This window comes from Sphaeramia orbicularis, chromosome 16 (assembly GCF_902148855.1).
Source record: "Sphaeramia orbicularis chromosome 16, fSphaOr1.1, whole genome shotgun sequence".
Classification (NCBI taxonomy): domain Eukaryota; kingdom Metazoa; phylum Chordata; class Actinopteri; order Kurtiformes; family Apogonidae; genus Sphaeramia; species Sphaeramia orbicularis.
The window spans coordinates 57,919,038-57,943,382 of NC_043972.1; the positions used below are offsets into that span (position 1 = coordinate 57,919,038).

Genomic DNA, 24,345 nt, shown 5'->3' on the forward strand with positions numbered 1-24,345 from the left:
GAAACTGAATTCCGAAATGTTTAATTAATTAGATGACTGTAACGAGATAATGTGATATAATGTTAGAACGCGAGCGGGAGGCAGAAAAGTGAGAATACACCTGTATTATATCATATGGGATTCAATGAAATGTATGACCGTTTAGAAAAATATACAAAATGTATGAATGACATGTAAATACTAGTACAAATGTACTGAAATCAAATCAGTGACGCTGTGTTGATATGAGTAAATATGTTATGGAGCTGATGGAGTAAATACAGCAGAGACAGGGTCAAAGGTCACCAGGATCAGCTGTTCATTTACAGACTGGAGTTAACAGGAAGTCCCACCTCTGGGACTGCTTTGACCAAGAGCGGACTCTGCAACTTGATATTGAAGAACGGCCAATGTCACTGAGGCTGTCTGGAGGCGGGGCCTGTCACTGAGGCTCCTCCTGGACACTGGCTGTGACTCGCTCCTTTGCCGGTGTCGACAGATGTTATTTGGAGTGCGCTCTGGTCGTCTCCCTCTCCTCGGCTTAACGCAGTAGATGTGAAATTGAAAAACCCAGTCACTGCGATCTGCCCTTTGGGGACGTTCAAATGTGTCATAGCACGTATCTCTACTGTTCCCTGAGTTCTGGTCAGACATCAGCGGTCCGTGTGTTTCCTTCCTCTCTGACTCGTGTTTCCATTGACCACATGCGTTCCTGCGTCACATCCCATAACTCACTTCATTAGGCTGTGATGCTGCTGTCAGACGACTGCTGGATGACAGGACCACAGGGATGCTGTTGCTATGGCGATGTGAAAACAGCCAAGTCAGCAGGTGAGTGACTGATGCCAGCAGAACAGCCCTGAACACTGAGGCCTGGATCTGATGCGGAGGATTCTGCCTCCGACCACGGACAAGCATACGTTCACTTTTAGTTCAAACACTGATCATTCTATTGTGACAGTCAGCTGATCATTCCAAACCACTCCTCACATGTCAGATTGAACGACACTGCAGTTCTTAGCCATATTTGTACAAACGTCATTGAGGAGCTGATGTTACACAACGTCCTCCCCACTGTTTTCTATTTAATGTTTACAAACTAAATAAAAATGCAATATTCATATGTACTAATGTTTTAATGTTAAGTTTGGCTGATTTGTGCGATAAGTGGTCATCTACTGACTTAATTACAAAGTTAATGACTATTTCCATTAGCTGTATCCATGACAACAGTGACTATGTACTGATTTCTATGTAGAAGACTCAGGATGGATTCTTTGAAAAGATGAAGATGAGGGTGATCTGAATTTTTTTCAAATTTTTCAAACGATCAGTTTTTCAGAACGATTGTACAGATCACGTCATTATATAAAAACTAAATAACAGCTCTGTCAAAACCAACACTGATGAGCCTATCAAATGTCTTCACACAGTCAACAGATGAACAATGTTTCTGTTCATGACCTGCTGGTTCAGCTGATCATGTACGAAGTTACAGAAAAACAGACGCTTTGAAGGAGCAACGTTACATATCGATGAAATTACTGTGGTTATAAAACTAATTCGGTGCTACAGTCATGGTAATTAAGGTGAAACATTGCAACTATTCTAGCCTTTTAGTCGAATAACAAAACCAACTTTCCTCCCACTGTGTACGCCTCCTGACAAAACAAACCCAACGTGTTGGATTTGGTTCTAACTCCATTCATCAGAAAACTTCAAAATAGGACCAGGGCTCCTGTAGTCCAACGGCATATTTAAAGACATTAATTAACATTCATTTGACCTTTTCAGGGTCACTCAAGGTCAAAGGTCATGGCACCAAATGAAAGCCCATATGTGCCTTCCTATCTATTATCCATAAAAATTATATCAATATCTTCAACTGTTTTACAGTTACAGCACTGTGAAACTATGTCCTATTATAAACAAATGGAGATTTGGAACCATTTTAAAAATTCAAGAAAATTGAAAAATCTATATTCCCAATTCTTTGAACAAATTGGTAGACCCTTACCCCAAAGACACCTCTGCTATGAATTTAACTTGATTCTGGCTGACGTTTTTGGAGAAGAAGTTCCTTGAAAATTGTTTACAGACGGAGGAGAACAACCTGATACCTAATCAGTTCATCGAACCTTCAGGCCGTTGGACTAAAACCAAAAATGACTTTAAACTATTTGTGGCTAGAACATGACAAACACTGAAATAATTTCACACATCTACAGGTAGAACATCTATAGGTTTTTTTTCCATTTAATGGCTGTGGAATGTATAAAGGGTCTGCATGTGACGTCACCGCTAGCGAAAGTCACCACGGTTCCGTCCACTGAGTGGCAGAAAGAGGGAGATGAATGACAGCATTGGCTTCCATACTGTCTAATCTGAAGAACAATATTTAATAAAAAATGGGGAAGAGCTGTTGTGAGACTCATTGTATGAACAGGTTCTTCAAGCAGTGGGAGCTATCATTTTACAGACACCGAAAGACAAAGAAAAGAGAAGGAGATGGATCCACAAATCCAGGAAACCAAACCTAGATCTGTGGATCCTGTTCGGTGTCAGCTAACATTCATTTATGCTATATTTTTGGGTAAAAATCAGACCTTAAATGACCTGTTGTTTTGGCTAACGTTCCTTCTTAGTGCAGCTCTTGGTTTCATGATCAGATCTTTCCTGGTTTTTGTCTTCATTTTGTGATTCTGAACCTTGTGCTCCTACATGATTAGTAAACTAACTGAAACTGAGGACAACCTAGTTTTACAAATACGGGGAACTGGAGAATAAAGCTACGATGGAGTATTAGGACCACATGAGAAAATAAAAACACTGGTCACTACGAGAATAAAGTCATAAAATATTGATATAAAACCTGTAATTTTATGAGAATAAAGTCGAATACAAAAAGAATCACAATGTTATGAGAATAAAGTCGTAGTTTGTAAAAAAACTCATAATTCAGCAAAAATGTCATTTCGTTTATGAGATTAAAGTCGTCATATTCCGACAATAAAGCCATAATATTAGCAGAATAATGTCGTAATTTAAAAACAGGTGGTATAAATCTCCTAATTTCCCAGAATCCAGTGGTGCCCTGCTGGTCCACAGCAGTAGTATCTGTGTTGGATAAAGGACTGGATCTGAACTAGACTCAGTAAATCTCCTCAGTCCCAGTAGATCATGCATATATTCACTGGGGTCAGTCCACGCTCTACTGGAAATGCACTTTGGATCAGCTGGTTCTGGGCCCTAGTTTTGGACCCTGGTTGTCAGTGATGATGAAACCATGTATATTTGTTTCAGGTCCAAATAGCGCTGATCCCCTCCACCCTGGATCAGGTCAGGATCCTCCATTTGTGTCCACATGTCAGTGTTCATGGACCACTTGTTCTTTGGTAGCTCGTACAGATCCATGTCCAGTCCAATTGTCCTTCATTTAACTTTATATTTCACATTTTCCCGCTCTGGCTGTGTTTACTGCTATACTCCGTCATGTGAGCAGGTTGGTTTTTGACACTCGTATGTGCAGAGAAGGACAAGCCTCATGATGGACTACAGAGTAGAGCATGGGATGCATCAAACCAAATGAACAGGACTCATTATTGACAAACACTAACATGTACAGTTGTGTTTGATGACAGTTCGGTCCATTTCACCCGATGTGAAAACACACTCATTAGCGCTCACTGATCCTCTGCTGAGCTACAATCCAATCAATGAATTCATGCGTTAATGCTAATATTAGCTACTGTAGCTATTAAAGCTAGTGTAAGTCAATCCTCATGACAGTCTGTGTTTCGTTCAATCCACTAAAAGCTCTGAATGTCGGAGTCAGCAGAAGACCGAGCTGTCAATCAAAGCTGCCGCGGCCTGACACCCATAGCATTCACCCACCATCACTCCAACCTCTGACAGTCTTCATATCACTGAAACATGTGAGCTCTACTAAAGAACATGTGGTGAAGCAGACGTTGGACTGTTGTGTAAAAGGATGATCCGTCTCTGACCAGGCTGAACTGATCTGTGTGGTCCAGATCTAGAACTAGATCTGGAGGAAAGGTCTCACCAAACACTGCACCTGCGTTCATTAACAAACCATGGAAGGTGTTCAACTTTTAAAAGTGAAAAACAAATGTGTCTCAGCTGTGACAGGTGTGTTCTTCATCTTTAATATGGACATAAAAGCTACTCTTTACTCTATTTAACTACCCCCCTGAAGGTTTTGTTTGTGGTTCGGTTTGTTACCTCCGCCAAGGAGGTTCTGTTTTTGCCGGCGTTGGTTTGTCTGTCTGTCTGTCTGTCCGTGTGCAAGATAACTCAAAAAGTTATGGACGGATTTGGATGAAAATTTCAGCAAAAGTTGATACTGGCACAAGGAACAAATGATTAAATTTTGGTGGTGATCAGGGGTGGGGTGAGGTGGGGGGGGGGGGGCACTGATCTGCCTTGGCAGAGGTCAGCAGTAAAACTATTGGTGGAATTCAGACCTAACTGGGTTTATAGATTACCACTGACCCAGAACAGATGTGATGACATTTTGGGAAAAGTAGGTCAAATTTAAATTTTTTCTACATTAATTTTTAAAATCTTTTTTTTCCGATTTACATAGAATGGATGAAATTTGTCTATGCTGTCTATGTCTATGCTGACATCAGCACACGCATGTGAGGGGCGGGGTTTGTTGTGCCCGGCATCACTTGTTTATACTTGTCATCCCATACTTGTACTAAACAGAAGAACACTTGTACTGAGAGGTTTTTCAAAGGCACACTTTCATATTTCACTTCTTTAAATACTAGAAAAGCACTCGGAGAATGCAGACCTCCGCTAAGGCAGATCAGTGCTCACCACCAAAATTTAATCATTTGTTCCTTGTGCCAGAATCAACATTTCCTGAAAATTTCATCCAAATCCGTCCATAACTTTTTGAGTTACCTTGCACACAGTCAGACAGACGGACAGACAGACCAATGCCGGCAAAAACATAACCTCCTTGGTGGAGGTAATAAAAGGTGAATGTGGGGCCAGTATAAAAAAAATAAACCTGTGTTCTGGTCCACATGGGCGGGGCCTCCTTCAGACTCAGGTCCTCTACCAGAGGCCTGATGGTTCTGTTCAGGATCTTCTCTGTTCCTAGGACTGTTCTCTGTTGGACTCAGATCCCTGATGTTATTCCTGGTATCTGCTGGTTCCATCCTCTCAGTTTGGGGGTCAGTGGCCCTAGTGCCCCCCCCCCCCCCCCCCCCATCACTACTGATACCACTGTTGACTTCACACCCACATTTCTCTCTCTCCTCTTTCAGTTCTTGGTATTTCTCCATCTTCTCCTGTTCTTTCTTTCTGTTGTTGCTCCATCTATCTCTACCATTGTCTTCTGATGTTTCTCCACCTCCACTGTCAGGATGAGTGGACATCACCATCTGCTCAGTCTGGATCTGGAAGTCCCACAGGATCTGGGCCTGTTTGTTCTCTGTCACCCTTGGGGGTGTCACCCACCCTGGGACCTCCAGTTCATACTGGGTACAGATGGTCCTGTATACTATGTCCTCTACCTGGTTATGCAGCACCATGTAGGCCTTACCTGGACCTGGGGTCTAGTCTGGTGTGGCAGACTTACACCTGGGGTCTAGTCTGCTGTGGTAGACCCTGGCCTCTATTGCTCTGGTGTTCAGGGCCTGTTCTGGTCCTGTTCTGGTCCATCAGTAGTCCCTCTGTTCTGTTTTCCAGTCCTTTTCCATCCACTGGTTTGTTTTCTCCATATCAGTCACTTCCTCAGTTTGCTGGTGGTCCATGCCATGCAGGGGCGTGTCCTTCCATGATAGCCCCTCTGGCTCCTCCTCCTTACTGGGCTTTTGTTGTCTGAGGCATTCACTTATCAGTTGTTCATTGGGTCCCATCTTCTTGACATATTCCTGGAGGTTTCCTGTTTCCTCCTGGACAGTAGTTCTGACTCTTACTAGCCCCCCCCCCCCCTTCTCTTTGTGGTCATCCTCAGGATGCTGGACTTGGGGTGAAACCCTCCATCTATGGTAAGGAACCTTCTTGTCTTGATATCAGTTCTTGTATCTGTTCCAGTGGATATCCAGGATATAATTCCAGTATCGGTATCTGATCACTGGGTGGGCATAGGTGTTAATGGCTTGGATCTTATTTTTGCCGTTCAGCTGACTGTTCAGGACCTGCCTTACCCTCTGGAGGTATTTGGCTGTGACCTCTGACCTCTGAGCTGCCTCCTCAGGATTACCATTTACCTGTTGGATCCCCAGGTATCTGTAACTGTCCTGCATGTCTGTAATGTTCCCTTCAGGTAGTTCAACCCCTTCAGTTGTGATCACCTTGCCTCTTCTAGATACCATCCGCCCACATTTATCTAGTCCAATGACATCCCCATGTCTCTGCTGTAGATCCCACTGAGGTGGGTCAGGGAGTCAATGTCCCGCTCATTCTTGGCGTACAGCTGGATGTCATCCATGTAGAGGAGGTGGCTGATGGTTGGTCCACTTCAGAACCAGTACATAAAGCCAGTCTTTGTGATGATCTGACTGAGGGGGTTTAGGCCTCATATTTCATTTTTAAAAAAAAAGTAAAACATTGCATGTATATAGGGCCAGTATGTACACACACACACACACACACAACACACATATAATATATATATATATATACACACACACACACACACACATACATATATATACATATATACACATACATATATATACACATATATACATATACATATATACACACACACACACACATATTATAACATATACATATATATATATATATATATATATATATATATATATATATATATATATATATATAAAGCTAACATGTTAAAGCTAACATGACTGTTGCAGTGTGACTGTCAGCTGACAGTGTTAAATGACAGTTAAATGGCTGAAAAGTACAACTTGAATGCACAGCTGTGATGGTTTAGTGTTGATGTGAGTTGGTAGTGAAGCGCTTCTGCTGTCACACTGGAACATCTTTATCTTTGTGACAAAGAGCTTCAGATCTAAGCTGTAGGTGGAATGAAAACTCCTCCAACCACACACCAAGACATATTCTCAAAACAGGAGAAAAGCATGAACACAATGAACACACCAAAGCAACAACAGGCATCACCGCCAACAAACAAACACGCAATTCAAAAGGACCAATCCAATACCTTCTCTTCTGTTATGGGTTTGGGTTAGTTTGTCATGTCAGCTCTAGTCTAGAACCAGCCAACGGTGCATAACTTTAAATATGATCAAAAACACGACCAAGCTGAGAAACACTAGATGCCGTCATGTTATTCACCTCCAGTTAGCAGCGAGATTGGAGATAGAGTTAACCACGTCTGCATTGGGTTTGTCTGCACCCCACATGCTGTGGAGAAAACAAAGAACAGGCTGTTACACACTCATCCATCTACAGCTCAGATGAGATGAACACAAACACAACTAGTTCACCTGTCAACAACCTGTAAACACTAAGAAAAGGAGAGAAAATAACACTGACTCTGCAGAGGTTTCATTAGGAGGCGTTCAACAACTAGTGTCTGTGGATAAAACCACAGGTCTGTGGATAAAACCACTGTGTCTGTGGATAAAACCACTGTGTCTGTGGATAAAACCACTGAGACTGGGATAAAACCACTGTGTCTGTGGATAAAACCACTGAGACTGGGGATAAATGGATGATCTGTTCCCTGAACCCAAACCAAAACCCAAACCCCAACCTTAAACCCAAACCAAAACCTAATCTCAATCCAAACCCAAACACAAAAATTAGAAAATACAGCTTTGAAGTCTTTTTGTGGATTTAAAAGACAATCAGTAAACCTGAAACTCCTCTAAGTTTGTCACGTATTCCCATATTTTGGCCACTTTAGGTGTTTGATAAAGAAAGAAGCCCTGGTCATCATTGTTTTAATGTGATAGCCTTCATTTCCTTCAGTCATATAATTATTTAAAACTCTCCCCCTGTAATACGCTGTAGACCCCCCAAGTTACTCCAACATGAGTCAAATGTATATTTGTTCTGGTCCAGAAATGGCTTCAACATTTTGGTGACTGAAACATTTGTGATTTGTAAAGACTGAGGCTAATATGAACCTCTTTGAAGATGTTTAATACATATGTCTAATATATATGTTATTAATATATATAAGTCACATATATATGTTGATTAATATACGTATAGTTTAATATATGTCTAATATATATGTTTAATATAATGTATATGTCTAATATATATGTCTAAATATACGTATATGTAATATATGTCCACTTCTAATATGTCTGTGGGATTTTCACGGTTTTCATTTGTCTTGAAAATGCTTTACACGTTTGCCCAATAGTAGCTGAGATAGGCTCCGCCCCTGCGACCCCCTGGAGGATGAAGCAGTTCAGAGAGATGATGCTGCTGCTGAAGGTGTGGTGTCCTCAGTGTGTTCATACCCTACGTTAGAGCTGAACACAGACGGAGGCACATGAACACATCAGTGAAAATCACCTGTTTTAGTCCAGATTTAAACACAAATGGAACTTCAGTCCACTTTAGTGTCTTTGTGTGGAACATACCTCGCTTTGGTACCAGGAGCTAAATCAGGTTGGGACTCCAGCGGGAGTTAGAGCTGAGCAGGTGTGTGTGTGTGTGGGGGGGGGGGGGGGGGGAAATCTAGGTCACCATGGAGATGACTGGACTGCTGCTGGTGATGCTGTGTCTTTGGTTCAATAAAGGACTTACATATACATCAGACATGCTTTAACTGGTAGATACCGGTGAATCAGATGTATATGCACAGAGGTCAAAGGTCAGAGGCCATTATTGTAAGGATATGGATGAATTTGCTGGAAGTTTGTGATGCCTTTTGACAATAAAGACAAAGTCCTTACACTAAGTTACTGATGGATGCCAGGCTCAGCTGCTGCTGCTGCGGCTGCTGCTGCGGCTGCTGCTGTTGTTGTTGTTGCTGTTGTTGGGGGATGGCCGGTTGCTGTTGCCAGGCAGCCATGTTACCAGGCACCAGCCCCGGTGGTGTGAACGTCTGGAGTGCTGTGAGATCTGCACTGGTCAGCTGGTACTCTGAGAAGAACAGACAGAATGGGAGGGGGAGGGGAGTGTTTAGCATCAGACCACTTTGTGGAGCATCAATATTAATCAGATCTAATCCATATTAATGGAGACCTTTGAAGTCGAACTGTTCCACAAGCTCTCACACAATGAACAAAGTGAATATGCAGATGGGTCCGTGGTATCACAGGAGGAGCTTCTTCTGTCTCTGAGGTTTACACATTAGTTTGACTGAACACACACATGTTCGACTTATTTTGGATTCTTTTCCCTGAAAAACTAAATTTCATCAAGATATGCTAACTGTTCTGTTTGATCAGTTGTAGTTTCGCTATTAGATAAACCAAAATAATAAAGACCATCTCATTTGGAAATGTGTGAAGCACGAAAATATGTTAACAAAGCTCCAACTAGTTAAACTAGTTAGACTAGGTTAACTAGTTGGAGGAATCAGAGGCATGAACTGACCAAGCAGAAACAAAAACACATAAACTGACCAAAAGAGACAAAAACACAGTTCATTAATGATGTTTTTTGTGCGTCAACAACATTTTCTTATAAAGTACTGTAACCACTTGATACGTACAAAACATTAAAGCTGCGGGAGACTTTCGTCACCAATTTTTCATCCAATCTGTTCAACCTCAGTCATATCCTCAGTATCATGAATCTGTTAGCCTGTTGGTCATTACTCACCTGAATCTCTTCCCTCATGGTGAACAGTTTCTTAGTGCCATCCATCAGAAACAAACTATGTGTTTACAAACGGAGCCAAGAGGGCACTCGGGCATCTGAGGAATTTTGTCATGACGTGCATTGTGGGAAGCGGAGGTTCGTGCAGCCACCTGGCAGCGGCAGTGAAACCATATGATATCATATGGATGAAACAAACACAACGTGGAAATGGCTGAAACATGCAAACGGCTGGAGGGAAGCGGAGCTCCAGCTGTTTCCACGTTTCAGCCATTTCCACGTTGTGTTTGTTGCAGCTGCCACTGCCAGGTGGAGCTCTGCTTCTGTGTATCAGCCATTAATGCGTTTCAGCCATTTCCGCGTCATGTTTGTTTCATCCATATAACATATGGTTTCACTGCCACTGCTGCTGTCAGGTGGCTGTGCGAACCTCCGCTTCCCACAATGCACGTTGTGTCAAAATTCCTCAGACGCCCGAGTTCCCTCTTGGCTCTGTTTGTAAACACATAGTTTGTTTCTGGTGGATGGCACTAAGAATCTGTTCACCATGAGGGAAGAGATTCAGGTGAGTAATGACCAACAGGCTAACAGATTCATGATACTGAGGATATGACTGAGGTTGGACAGACTGGATGAAAAATTAGTGACGAAAGTCTCCCGCAGCTTTAACATATCAATTATTTCTAAAGGTAACATACTATAATATAAATATTATATGGCATTTACTTTTTTTTCTATAGTCACATTCTTACACTAAAATAAAAAAAACCAAAAAAACAAACAAACATCTGCACTGACTGGAGCAGTTTGCAGTGTTAACACTAACTGATGGTTAAAAACAAAAAGCAGACAGTGAAGAACTAAACCGATTTGTTCATTTTGAATCTGACGGAGCCTTGGTCAAATGTATTATTGATTTTTATTGATTTATTTTCTATGAAGTATATTCAGGTCTATGGGATGACAGTGACATCTTAATGTAACTAAACTCAGGCTCCGTTCAGACCTCAGGTAAATGTGTCCATATATGATCTGTATCTGATCTGTTAGAGGCAGTTTGAACAGCACTAATCTGGCCCAGACCACTTTCGTATGTGCTCCTAAATCTGACCCAGACCACTTTCATATGTGGTAAATCTGATAAGGATCTGATATTTTTCAATGTGACTTCAGTCTGAACGTCCAGGTCACATTTATCTGACCTTTACATCATTGAAGCACGACAAATGTAACATTTCTGCGTCCCCGGAGTGTTCCTTCCATAAACACAGTGTGTGTCTGCGTGGTCTCGTATTCCATCAGGACCTCTTTAGTGGATGTGGGTCACTTCAGGGTCACATTCAGTTCAGACTCAAAACTGATAGAAGTCACATTTAATGTGGAATATGAACCAACACACAAAAACATCAGATTTACCCAAAAATCTGAATAGTGCATTCAGACCTGCTGTGGGCGGAGCCTCAGTCTGTTTGTGCTCATTCAATCCTCCTTCTACCCACAGCGTCTGTGCTGCCTTCAAGGTCTTACCAGTGTTGTAGGCCGTCTGCATTCCGGAGAAGGGCGCTAAAAGACTGGGCGTTGCCACGGAGACCACTGGTGTGGTGAGTGACGGTGCCACCTGGGAGCCACCGAGCCGCTGGGCGTTCTGGGACGAAAGCACATGATGCAAAATGATGAATGTCGGCGGGTAAATAATCAGTGATTATTGGCCTCCAGCCCATGAACAAACAGTTCGTCATAGATGAATACGAGAAAGTTTGGGGTCATTTTTCAAATGACATCATGGTACAGACAGATTACACGTGAGAGGTTTTGGGTGCTCCTCAGATTTAAGATCATGCTTTTTTTCTTGAATTTGTGGATCCAGCTCAGCGTCTTGAGTAAACCTGGTCTGGTTCCACATGAACTGAGGCTTTTTCCCTTTTAAGGGTCGAATGTAGGAGTTCATGCACATGACTTCATCCACCTTCAACAGCAAAGATGATAATGAATCAGAATGATTAACATGTGTTTTCCACTTCCACCAGAGTGGATCATACCAAGAGAACAACAGTGACTCCTATTATTATTAATTATTATATATTACTAGTACACTATACACTAGATTAGACCTGGGCAGTGTACGGCCCGTGGGCCACATGTGGTCCGATACCTGGCCCTGACTGGCCGGCATGAGGTCATTTGCAAATTCACAGTCAATGCAAATCCATATGGAAGGTTAATGTGGAGCTGCTTTGGCACATTTTCAAAAATGTTTTGTGAATATTCCTTAAATAGTTGTATTCTGTGCTCCACATTTTCATTGTATTGATTCATTTACTGTTTTTATACAGATATATGTGGAGCTGAGCTGCAGGTGGACTGGTCCTACCCTTAACATCTGTCAAAGTCTCTTGTGGCCCCTTAAGGAAATGCTCTTTCATCCCTCTGAAGAAGAAGAATCTTTGTTTTGTCAGTAGGTTCACACACGTAGACATGCGCCACACTGAAGTTTGTTCTCTACCGTTAACACATCACTAGATCATGCATACATGCATCACACACTGCATACCAGGAGCAGTGGGCTATCCATATCAGGTGCCCAGGGGTTAAGTGCCTTGCTCAAGGGCACATCGGTCAACAACTCTCCGTCAGTCCAGGGAATTGAACCGGCGACCCACTGGTCACAAGCTGACTCTCCATCCAAAGGCCATGGCTGCCCTCTGCTGAGGCTCCCCGTGGCTTTGTAAAATTAATTAATTTAAATTGATTAATGTATTTTATTTTAGTTGGTTAGTTTTTTAAATGTAATGAACATTCGGGTGATATTAGGTATTACAGATATTATCTCCTGCTGTCGCTGTCCAGACGGGTGGTGCTGAAAAGCTTTGGAGTGTGTCTGGAAGAGGTGAAAAGAGGTCGTCCAGAACATGTTGAATACGTCTACATACGTCAATATACGTTGGAGATAAGTTCAGTAAAAGTTACACACAGGTTCAAAGCACGTTACTCAGGTTAGAAATACGTTTTGGATTCGCTAGATATTATTCTCGTGTATTTCAAAGTAACGTGTGTGAATGTGTGTCACAATCACTAAACTTACCTACAACTTACGGCCTATATATGAGACACGCTCACATACGACGAAAAATTTTGTGCACGCACAAAATTTCTTGACAACCTCGCCTTACAATGACCTATACCAGCGTACTTCAGCATGCTCTTAACTTATACAAAACGTACCCACAACTTATTTGACATACGCCAGTGTATTTGCCAAATCTGTCATACGTCGGCGTACGCTGCCTAAATCGTCAAGGTGTGACAGGGCCCTAAAGCTACAATGTCCAAATGTTGGAGGAGTCCCATCCAACCTGGAGACGGTCTGTGTTGGAGTTCATAGAGACTCCTCCAACGACCTCAGCACTGATGTTACTGAAGGGTCGGGTTGGACTGACGGACGGGTTGGACTGACAGTGTCACATTCATGCTTGGTCAAACACTCAGTTCTGACACCAAATCCATCATTCTAGAAGTCTGTTGGCGTCACTCACCAACTCCAGCTCTTCCTCCGTCTGTATGTGTGAAAAAGGTGGAAACAGGACTGTTACTAACCAGTCCAGAAGGAACGGAACATTGAAAAGAACTTCACAGACTGAGTATTTCCACCTAACGTGTGTTCAAAGGGACACTGACAGTGATGCTGCGCCATATTCTATGTCCACACTAATGCAGTTTGGTTTTATTCTTAGACCTTGTGTCACATTTCTACTTTCTGACTCTACTACTGATGGTTCTGCACACTCTGCTGCAGTTTGGAAGCTCTAGGCTTGAGTTTGAATCTGGACAGACACACACTATTGAGGTTTGAAATGATAACACACACACACACACACACACAAATAAACATGGGTCTCATCTGTAAACCAGTCAGTACCTTCTACATGCGTCTCCCCCTACCTCCCCACTCTCCCCCAGCCTCTCTCTATCTCTATTGCTCTCTCTTTTCTCCTCCTTTACTCTCTCTCTTTAACCCCAACTGGTTAAGGCAGACGGCCACATTGAGGAGTCTGGGTCTGCTCGAGGTTTCTGCTGTTAAAGGTAGTTTTACCTTCCACAGTCACCAGTCACTAGTGTTTACTCCTGGAGGATTCTGTTGGGTTTCTGTAAATTGGCTTAGAGTCTGGTTTTGACCAACTCTATATGTAAGTGCCATGAGATAACTTTTGGCACTAGATAAATAAAATTTGATTTGATTTCATTTATTTGTTCTTATCTATCTCTCCTTTATGTGAAGCACTTTGCAACATGTTGTATTAAAAAGTGCTATATAAATAAAGCTTTACTTACTTACTTACTGACTCAGTTTACATTGGGAAACAAGACTTCCAGTTGCAGGTTTGATGGGTCGAGTTGCCGCTAAAGCCGTTGCTGAGACTTCAGAATAAGAAAAGAGGCTTGGCTGGGCCATGAAACACCGCCAGTGGACTACTGAAGACTGGAAGAAGGTGTTATGGACTGATCAAACCTGCAACTGTTCAGTCTTCTGTTCACAGCAGAAACTCACACTGTCTTACTACGACCACTATCTTCTCTGTGCTTTCAGCTGTTGTCCTGTCAGTCTCCTCTCACTCCAGCTGTTGACTGTCATAAACTTGTCTTCTGGTTCTGTTGTGTCTTTGGTTCTTCCAAACCTCCTCCTGTCTGCATTTCCAGTCCAGTTTCTGAGTGCCTTTGGATGCTGAAGGAAACTGGACTTCCTGACACCTGGACTTTCTTGGACATTTCTCTGTAGGACAGACCTACAGTTTTCACTCTTCTGATGCTCTGTCTCTCTTCTATCGTTAATTGCCTTTTCCTCTTTTCCATTTTTATAGTAACACACTACTTTCTGCAGTCCAGTACTGTTCAAATAATGCTCCAACAGTATGGTACCAAAGTGTGTTCCAACACTCCTTTTCTGCAGACACAGGGGGTTGAAGGAATTCACAAACGTTGGGACACCTGGAGGAACTGGTAGCACCAACTTTCCAGGCTTGATCAACCTCCACGGCTGCAGAACTGCTTTCAGTTGTTAACCCATTTCTTGTTCACCTTTTTGTATAATTCTGAAATGTACGTTATTTTTCAGTTTTGTTTAACCTTACCTTTTGTTTTGTTTTTTTACCTCTGGCAGTTCACCGCTTACCTTTGTACCATTTCAAGCTGTTCATTGGACTGGAACTGCTGGAATTTCAATAGAAAACTGGAAAAATTGGGGTGTTCTAAAACTTTTGACCGGTAGTGTACTTCTTCCTACTCCTTTTCGACCATGCAAAATTCAGACATGTATGTGCTTGAAGATAGATTCTGTTCATTTAAATGTTATTTTGTTTTTATCTTAATTTGCTATGTTTTGTTTTATTTTGTTTCTTTGCATGTTTTAAATAAATAAATAAATAAATGTTTATGCATTTAAATTACAAGTCGATAAAATCAGTTTGACTGAAACTGGGTGGGTGGATGATGGGTGGGCGGGCTTACATGTGTTCTGTGGGTGGATGGGTGGGTGTACATGTATTCTGTGGGTGGGTGGATGATGGGTAGGTGAGTGTACATGTATTCTGTGGGTGGGTGGGTTGATGATGGGTGGGTGGGTGCACATGTATTCTGTGGGTGGGTGGATGATGGGTGGGTGGGTGCACATGTATTCTGTGGGTGGGTGGGTGGATGATGGGTGGGTGGGTGCACATGTATTCTGTGGGTGGGTGGATGATGGTGGGTGGGTGCACATGTATTCTGTGGGTGGGTGGATGATAGGTGGGTGGGTGCACATGTATTCTGTGGGTGGGTGGGTGGATGATGGGTGGGTGGGTGCTCTTCTTACCAGCTGCAGGAGGCTCTTGCTCTGTGAGGTGATGACCCTCAGGTCTGGTTTACGGCTGTTGACCATCTGAGGGCTGGGAGGAGGCGGAGACTTAGCTGGGACTACTTTCCCCATGCTGTTGCCGTTGGAGACAGACAGGAGGCCTGGGGAGGCCCTGGCACTGATGTAGCCATTAGCTAGAGAAAAAGTGAAAAAGAGAGAGAGGAAAAAGAGAAAAAGAGAGGGAGGTTTAGGTGAAGGGAGAGTTCTGCCTGTTTGTGTGTTCACCGTCAGCCAAAAAAGGCAGATTTTCCCAATGATGTTTTAACATACGAGTTTGTGTTTTATGTGTTGGGATGTTTTTCTCCTGTTTTTCACCTGTTTTTCTCCTGTTTTTCACCTGTTTTGATCCTGTCTTTCTCCTGTTTTTCACCTGTCTCTCTCCTGTTTTTCCCCTTTCTCCAGTTTTTTTTTTTTACCTGTTTTTCTCCTGTTTTGATCCTGTATTTCACCTGTTTTTCACCTGTCTCTGTTTTTCTCCTGTTTCTCCTGTGTTTCTGCTGTTTTTCTCCTGTGTTTCTCCTGTTTTTCACCTGCTTTTCTCCTCTTTTTCTCTGGAGTATCTACCTGTGATGTGGTGATGGCACCTGCCTGATGTCTGGAACTCCTCCACATTAAAACCATGTCAACACTCTGTGCTTTTCTTCAACCAACACGATCCTGACAGGCAGTTTCTGGTAGAATTTTCTTCCATTTCATAGTGTTTTTAATACAAATTAACATGTTAGCAGTACTCCAATCTTGTTAGCAGAGAGAATATCAGACAAATGGAAAAAAATAAAGCTTTAAGACTCAATGAGACTCGTTCGGTTTCCTCCTTTCTCTTGATTGTTTTTCCAAATGGGCCACATTCCACATCCAAGTCCTCTGTTTCTTACTGACATCCAGCAGACCTTCATCTGGATCAGGAACTAGATCCAAACCCTGTCAGACCTTAATCTGGATCCAAACCCTACCACTCTCTGTGTATTTTGTGGGACCTGCACTGAGCATGTGTAGAACACTGTCTGTTGACAGTTGTGTTCCTGTTTGTGGGTAAAGGTTACAGGACCAGACAAACACATGCACACATATGTAACAGATACAGATACTGAAACAGATACAGATACTCGCTGACATCATGCTTTTACTCCCTTACACTGAACTTCATTCAACTCTTACTCAAACTACAGAAGTACTTCGGACCTTTCAAAGCAGCCTTTGAAGGTTTATCTGTGTGTTCTTCTTGGTCAAATGCATCCACACTTGGACTGTGAACATTTCAGTTCTTCTCTTACTTCACTTATCAGTCCTCTACGATTATTCGGACCTTCATTTCACATTCATTTTAAACTAACACAGGAAACATATACTGCATTACAAACAAAACATGACCTGTTTCATTGGACCACCTTCAGCTTTGATCACATTAAATGTTTTCCCGTCCACAGTTGCATTCATTTTTTGTCTAGATTTTGTATAAATGACAGAACAGTTGGATCAAATCCTTTCCAATACGTCCCACAGATTCTCAGATGGGTTCAGGTCTGGACCATGTTTCCTGTTCCTTGAACTATCTTTCATCATTTGAGCCTGATGTTCCCATGATACCAGGTCAGAACCAGAACCCACTGATGGAGGAAAAACCTGCTTATCTACGGGTGTCCCATAAATCTCCATACACAGGAAAAATAAACGTTTCTTGACATAAACCATTTTTATTTAATAATATGCTCTATATGACTGCCATTTTGTCGGGAACACATTTCAATGCGTGTCATCCACTGATGAAGAACTATAAAGAAGAAATATAAAGAAATACATGTTAGAACCATATATGTATGGAATGTATTATGTCTCCTATGTATGGAGACTTATGGGACACCCTGTACATCATAATACTGGAAGGTCTCAGAGCGTGTGCATGTATCTGTGTGGTTCTGAGAGATTGAGACATATTTAACTGGCCAGCTTGGTTCCTGCAGTTGACGAATAGTTCTGTCTCTACATTAAATATTAGGCCTGTATAATAGAGGAATAGAATCCAGGAGTTGGACGTTGAAAGTATGTAAAGTTTACCTTTCATTTCATGCTAATGTTAGTTATGGACCGTACCCCCACATAAACAAAAACAAAAAAAAACAACTAGAAAAGCACTCAGACAGCGCAGACCTCCGCCAAGGCAGATTAGTGCCCCCCACCCCCGATCACCACCAAAATTTAATCATTTGTTCCTTGTGCCACCATCAACATTTCCTGAAATTTTCATCCAAATCTGCCCATAAGTTTTTGAGTTATCTTGTACAAGGACCGACAGACAGACAAACCAATGCTGGCAAAAACATAACCTCCTTGGCGGAGGTAAAAAATTACCCCCCCCCCCCCCCGTGTGTGTTTTTGACGAATGCACCCAGTGCACACGCACGTAAACACACACCACACACCACCACACACACACACACAGTGTCCTACAGTTTGTTCACTGTCCTAAAATAAATAATTTGGTTCATTTTGTTGTCAGTGTTTTCTTAAGTTGTTTAAAAGAATACCAGTTTGTCCCTTCTTAATGCTGCACTTCATGTGGAATTTTTTTGGTGTTATTTTTCTGCAGAATGTGAACTGACAGAATGGGGATTAGATTTTTGTGTTTTGTTCAAAACTACCTTTCAGTGAAAAGTGCAACACTAATGTTTAAAATCATTTAGTAATATTTTACTTATTTCATTTTCTATTTGATTTATAGCGTAGAATTATATTAATCCTGTTTTCTATTCTATTGAAAAATGTTCAAAAATTCATAATAAATGCATTAAAGACATTTTGAGGGGTTTTCCTTCTTCCCGTACCGAACCGAAAAAAAAAAATGAACTGTGGCTTTCAAAACCAAAAATGTACCAAACCGAAAATTTTGTGTACTGTTACAGGCCTATTAAATATCTCGGCAAGTTGATAGGACCATATTTTGGGAGTCATTGCCCTCTGCAGATGTTTGTTTCATCTTCAACAGGTGGACTTCATTCATGGTTGGATATAGTTTGGATTCATGTCATTCATATAAAAGCTTTAGAGTGGACTTCAGTTGAGTGTGTGTTGTTATCAGCGGTAGTTGAGTGTGTGTTTGTTCCAGCTGTCTGCGTTCAGATGTGACCCTTCAGTGAGGCCAGGATTCTCCTGTTACAGTCGTCTGGTGGGAATGGGAGGAATGATGGTGACGCAACGGGAACATTCACAGGAGCCTGAGTCAGTGGACAACAGCTGAGAATGACAGATCCAAGAGAGGAGGATGGAGGGAGGAGGAGAAGAGGAGAGGAGGAGGAAAGGAAGGAAGAGGAAAGAGAAGGAGGAGGAGGGAAGAGAAGAAGAAGAAAAAGAAGGAGGAAGAGAAGAAGAAAAAGAAGGAGGAGGAGGAGAAGAGGAATAAGAAAGAAGAAGGAGGAGGAGGGGAAGGAGGAAGAGGAGGAGGAAGAGAAGAAGAAGAAAAAGAAGGAGGAAGAGAAGAGGAGGCAAGAAAAGGGAAGGGGAAGGAGAAGGAGGAGGAGAAGGAGGAAGAGAGAAGAAGAAGAAAAAGGAGGAGGAGCATCAGAGGACGAGGCAAGAAAGGAAGAGGCAGAAGGAAGAGGAGGAGGAGGAGAGAAGAAGAAGAAGGAGGAGCAGGAGAAGAGGAGGCAAGAAAAGGGAAGAGGGAGGAGAAGAAGAAGGAGGAAGAGAAAAAGAAGAAAGAGAAGAAGGAGAAGACGAAGAAGAAAGAGAAGAACTGCCCATCTACCTGCACTAAAAAGCTGGTGGGGTGTGTGTGTATGTGTGTGTATATGTGTGTGTGTTACGTGACCAACAGCTGACGTGTGGACGTTCAGGTGGTGGAGGAACTCTGTTGTGTGGACATGGAAGTGCTGATGGTGCAGACCCTTTAATTTACTGAAGGACTTCAGGTTGTGTTTGTTTGGCCGTTTCCATCCTGCCGCCGGTCGATCAGACCACAGCACCAGGACGCCTGCACCACATGACCTTTAAACCCCAGACCACACCCCCAGACGCCTGCACCACATGACCTTAAACCCCAGACCACACCCCCAGACGCCTGCACCACATGACCTTTAAACCCCAGACCACCCCCAGACGCCTGCACCACATGACCTTTAAACCCCAGACCACACCCCCAGACGCCTGCACCACATGACCTTTAAACCCCAGACCACACCCCCAGACGCCTGCACCACATGACCTTTAAACCCCAGACCACACCCCAGACGCCTGCACCACATGACCTTTAAAACCCCAGACCACACCACAGACGCCTGCACCACTGACCTTTAAACCCCAGACCACACCCACAGACGCCTGCAACATGACCTTTAAACCCCAGACCACACCCCCAGACGCCTGCACCACATGACCTTTAAACCCCAGACCACCCCACAGACGCCTGCCACATGACCTTTAAACCCCAGACCACACCCACAGACGCCTGCACCACTGACCTTTAAACACCAGACCACACCCCCAGACGCCTGCCACCTGAGGGCTGGGGTTCCAAAGGTCCATCCATACATGAGCTTTGTGGACCAGGACTACAGCAACGTAAGGGGTGTGTACAAGACTGTGCCCCGCCCCACCCACCTGGACAGTCCCACCACTCTGTGTGTTCCTGTATCCAACATACAGGCAGCTCCTCAAACAAGTAAAAGTAAAGTAAAATTACTAAAGTTTGGAATGAAGAGACAGGTGTGCTCCAGGACTTTAATGTTACAAACTGGGAGGAGTTTAAGGCGGAGCTTTGCCAGAGGACTGTTCTGGATGTAGAGCAGGGGTGTCAAACTCATTTTAGTTCAGTTCCATATTTAGCCCAATATGGTTTCAAGAGGGCCGGACCAGTAAAATAATAACAGTGAAAAAACTAAAATTAAATTAAATTAAATTAGTACATCTACAAAAATCTGAATAGAGGGTCTGCACGTGACGTCACCGCTAGCAGAAGTCACCGCGGTTCCGTCCACTGAGTGGCAGAAAGAGGGAGATGAGTGACAGCGTTGGCTTCCATACTGTCTAAACTGAAGAACAATATTTAATGAAAAATGGGGAAGAGCTGTTGTGAGACTCATTGTATGAACAGGTTCTTAAAGCAGTGGGAGCTATTGTTTTACAGACACCGAAAGACAAAGAAAAGAGAAGGAGATGGATCCACAAATCCAGGAAACCCAACCTAGATCTGTGGATCCTGTTTGGTGTCAGCTAACATTCATTTATGCTATATTTTTGGGTAAAAATCAGACTTAAATGACCTATTGTTTTGGCTAACGTTCCTTCTCAGTGCAGCTCTTGGTTTCATGATCAGATCTTTCATGGTTTTGTCTTCATTTTGTGATTCTGAACCTTGTGCTCCTACATGATTAGTAAACTAACTGAAACTGAGACCAACCTAGTTTTACAAATACGGGGAACTGGAGAATAAAACTACGACGGAGTATTAGGACCACAGAAGAAAAGAAAAACACTGGTCACTATGAGTATAAAGTCAAAAATATCGATATAAAACCTGTAATTTTATGAGAATAAAGTCGAATACAAAAGAATCACAATGTTATGAGAATAAAGTCGTAATTATAAAAAAAATCATAATTTAACTAAAATGTTCGTTTATGAGATTAAAGTCGTCATATTCCAACAATAAAGCCATAATATTAGCAGAATAATGTGTAATTTAAAAAACAGGTGGTATAAATCTCCTAATTTCCCAGAATCCAGTGGTGCCCTGCTGGTCCACAGCAGTAGTATCTGTGTTGGATAAAGGACTGGATCTGAACTAGACTCAGTAAATCCTCAGTCCCAGTAGATCATGCATATATTCACTGGGGTCAGTCCACGCTCTACTGGAAATTACCTTTGGATCAGCTGGTTCTGGTCCTAGTTTGGACCTGGTTGTCAGTCCTGATGAAACCATGTATATTGTTTCAGGTCCAAATAGCGCTGACCCCCCCCCTGGATCAGGTCAGGATCCTCCATTTGTGTCCACATGTCAGTGTTCATGGACCACTTGTTCTTTGGTAACTCGTACAGATCCATGTCCAGTCCAATTGTCCTTCATTTAACTTCATATTTCACATTTCCCGCTCTGGCTGTGTTACTATACTCCATCATGTTGAGCAGGTTGGTTTTTGCCACTTAGTCTGACTGAGAGGTGCGTGGCCTGGGGGGGGGGGGTGATGTAGGGCATACCCTCTATAACGTGAACGACTGGAAAATCTTAAGAAAACAACTGCAATTTTAACAATATTCTGCCTCAGATTACCATTTTTTTCTTTTAGAAATGTGCATTCATCTTACACTACAATTACAAATAAACAAAACTTTTAATAACAGACAGAATATTGGTAAAATTGCATTTACTTATCTTAAGACAATTTGGGTTATTCACATTTTTTTGTAAAATAATAGTTTGTTAATATAAACATTTTCATGTAATTTTACTTTTTTTATGCTAAAACAAAGAGACATTTTGCTGTTTTCATTATTGATAGGCTTAATATGATAGTATTTTACTGGTCTGACCCACTTGATATCTAATTGGTCTGGTGTGGAATCTGAATTTAAATCATGTTAGATCCTTGATTGTTAATATCTTTAATGTAATTTTTGCATTTCACAAATCATCCTATGGGCCAGCTTGGACCCTTTGGCGGGCCGGATTTGGCCCCGGGCCGCATGTTTGACACTGTGATGTAGAGCAGGGGTGTCAAACTCATTTTAGTTCAGGGGCCACATTCAACCTAATATGAAATAAAGGGCTGGACCAGTAAAATAATGTAAATAATAGGATAAGAACTTAGAAATAATATCAACTCCAAAGTTTTCTCTATGTTTCTGAGTGAAAAAGTAAAATTCCGTAATGAAAATGTTACATCTACGAACCGTATTTGAACGTAACATGAACAAATATGAACCTGAAAATTCTTAAGAAAAATAAGTGTAATTTAACAATATTACATCTTAGTTTATCATTTTACATGTGCATCACAACTTACAGATCACAGTAGATCTACAAATACAAAACATTTGGTAATAAGCAGAATATTGTTAAAATACCACATACTTCGCTTAAGACATTTCAGGTTGTTCATATTTTTGTGAAAAGCCAGTCTAAATGTAAACATTTTTGTGTAATTATTTTTGACAGTAAAACAAAAAGAAAAAATAGCTTTTTTTCATTATTTATAGGTATTATGATAGTATTTTACTGGTCTGACCCACTTTATATGAACATGCTTGACTTATATCTTCAGTGTAATTCTGACATTCCACAAATTCATCCCAGGGGCCGGATTGGACCCTTTGGCGGGCCCATGTTTGACACCTGTGATGAGAGGAACATGCATCAGGGTCAGTATCTACAACAGCATGTGTACTGACAGTGTTGACAGTGTTGTCCCCACCACGGGCTGCAAAACATATGACAACCAGAACCATGGATGAAGTGTGTGTACGTTCCATTCCTCTGTATCTGCCTCTGGTGACGCAGACGGCTACAAAAAGGCCAGATCTGACCTACGTAGGCAGCACAGACTGAAGGTGGATGGATACGCCAACAGCTCAGATCCTGGAGCATGGAAGGGCCTACAACACATCACCAGTTCCAGCAGAGGAGCAGCAGGGTCCCAGACACTAACACCACCCTGGCAGATGAGCTGAGGGAGGTTACGCTCGCTTCGACCCCCTCAACACCTGCAGAGGCGTTCCAGATCCCAAACCAGCTGTTCAGACACTAACCCTGGAGTCTGTAGACTAGATCAGAACTAAATATTGAAGACACTGAAGATAGACACATTTTTCACCTTTTCATTTCGTTGTATTTTAAAACATCTTATTTGTTGAAGAGCTGTTGAGCTGTGACCATCAGCGCGCACACACACCACACACACACTCACACACACACACACTCACACACACACACACACACACACACACACACACACACACACACATATGAGTACATTTAAAGTGTGACTTTGTGTAGATTGGTGTATGTGACTTACGGACTGGACTGGGGCTGGATCCATTTGAACTTCCTAGATCTCCTAATAGGGCACCTACAGCAGCAGAAGAAACAGCCAACACAAACACCATTAGAGCGTTCAGTGACAGCTGTGCACCACTGCGGTGCAACTGTGTTATTAAAGATACTGTCACTGCTGCTGATCCTCATTTTATAGTCGGGTTAGTGGTTTGGTTCTGCTCATCCAGTCGTCTCTAGGAGTTGGAATGACCTTTTTTTAAAAAAACAAAAAACCTTTTACATTTTATAAATATGTACCTGATGTTCACCAATTAATTAAATGTACTTAAATGTACTTTCAAATTTGACTGTAAGTCAAAGTGTAAGTGAAATATTGGAATACCATTAATTGTTCTTGGAATCAGTGGTATTAGAAACAATGAAAAACCCAGTGTATGTGGAAGCTTTTACAAGGTTTAAATGACTTTTCATCATCTTGTTGCCCTTATGGGTTAGGGTTAGGGTTACCTTACACCAGGCTGAGGTGTGTTGTGACTTCATAAATCCCATTCATGACTCTGGTACCTGATGACTGGAGGAGCAGATAAAGATACAAGGATAGTGGCGTTTTACAGTAACCACTGAGTTTTTAAAGCCTTTTGAAATGATACTTAGGTCTTAATGGATTAACATGACGACCGTTTCAGCAGGATCTTTCAAAAATGGACAGGTATTCACTAACTGTACTTGATTT

The 24,345-nt window shown here is 42.2% G+C and overlaps 1 pseudogene; it reads right to left on the reverse strand.

Moving 5' to 3' along the window:
* Positions 1-24,345, reverse strand: part of LOC115435385 (myocyte-specific enhancer factor 2D-like) — a 64,875-nt pseudogene that overhangs the window by 6,269 nt on the left and 34,261 nt on the right.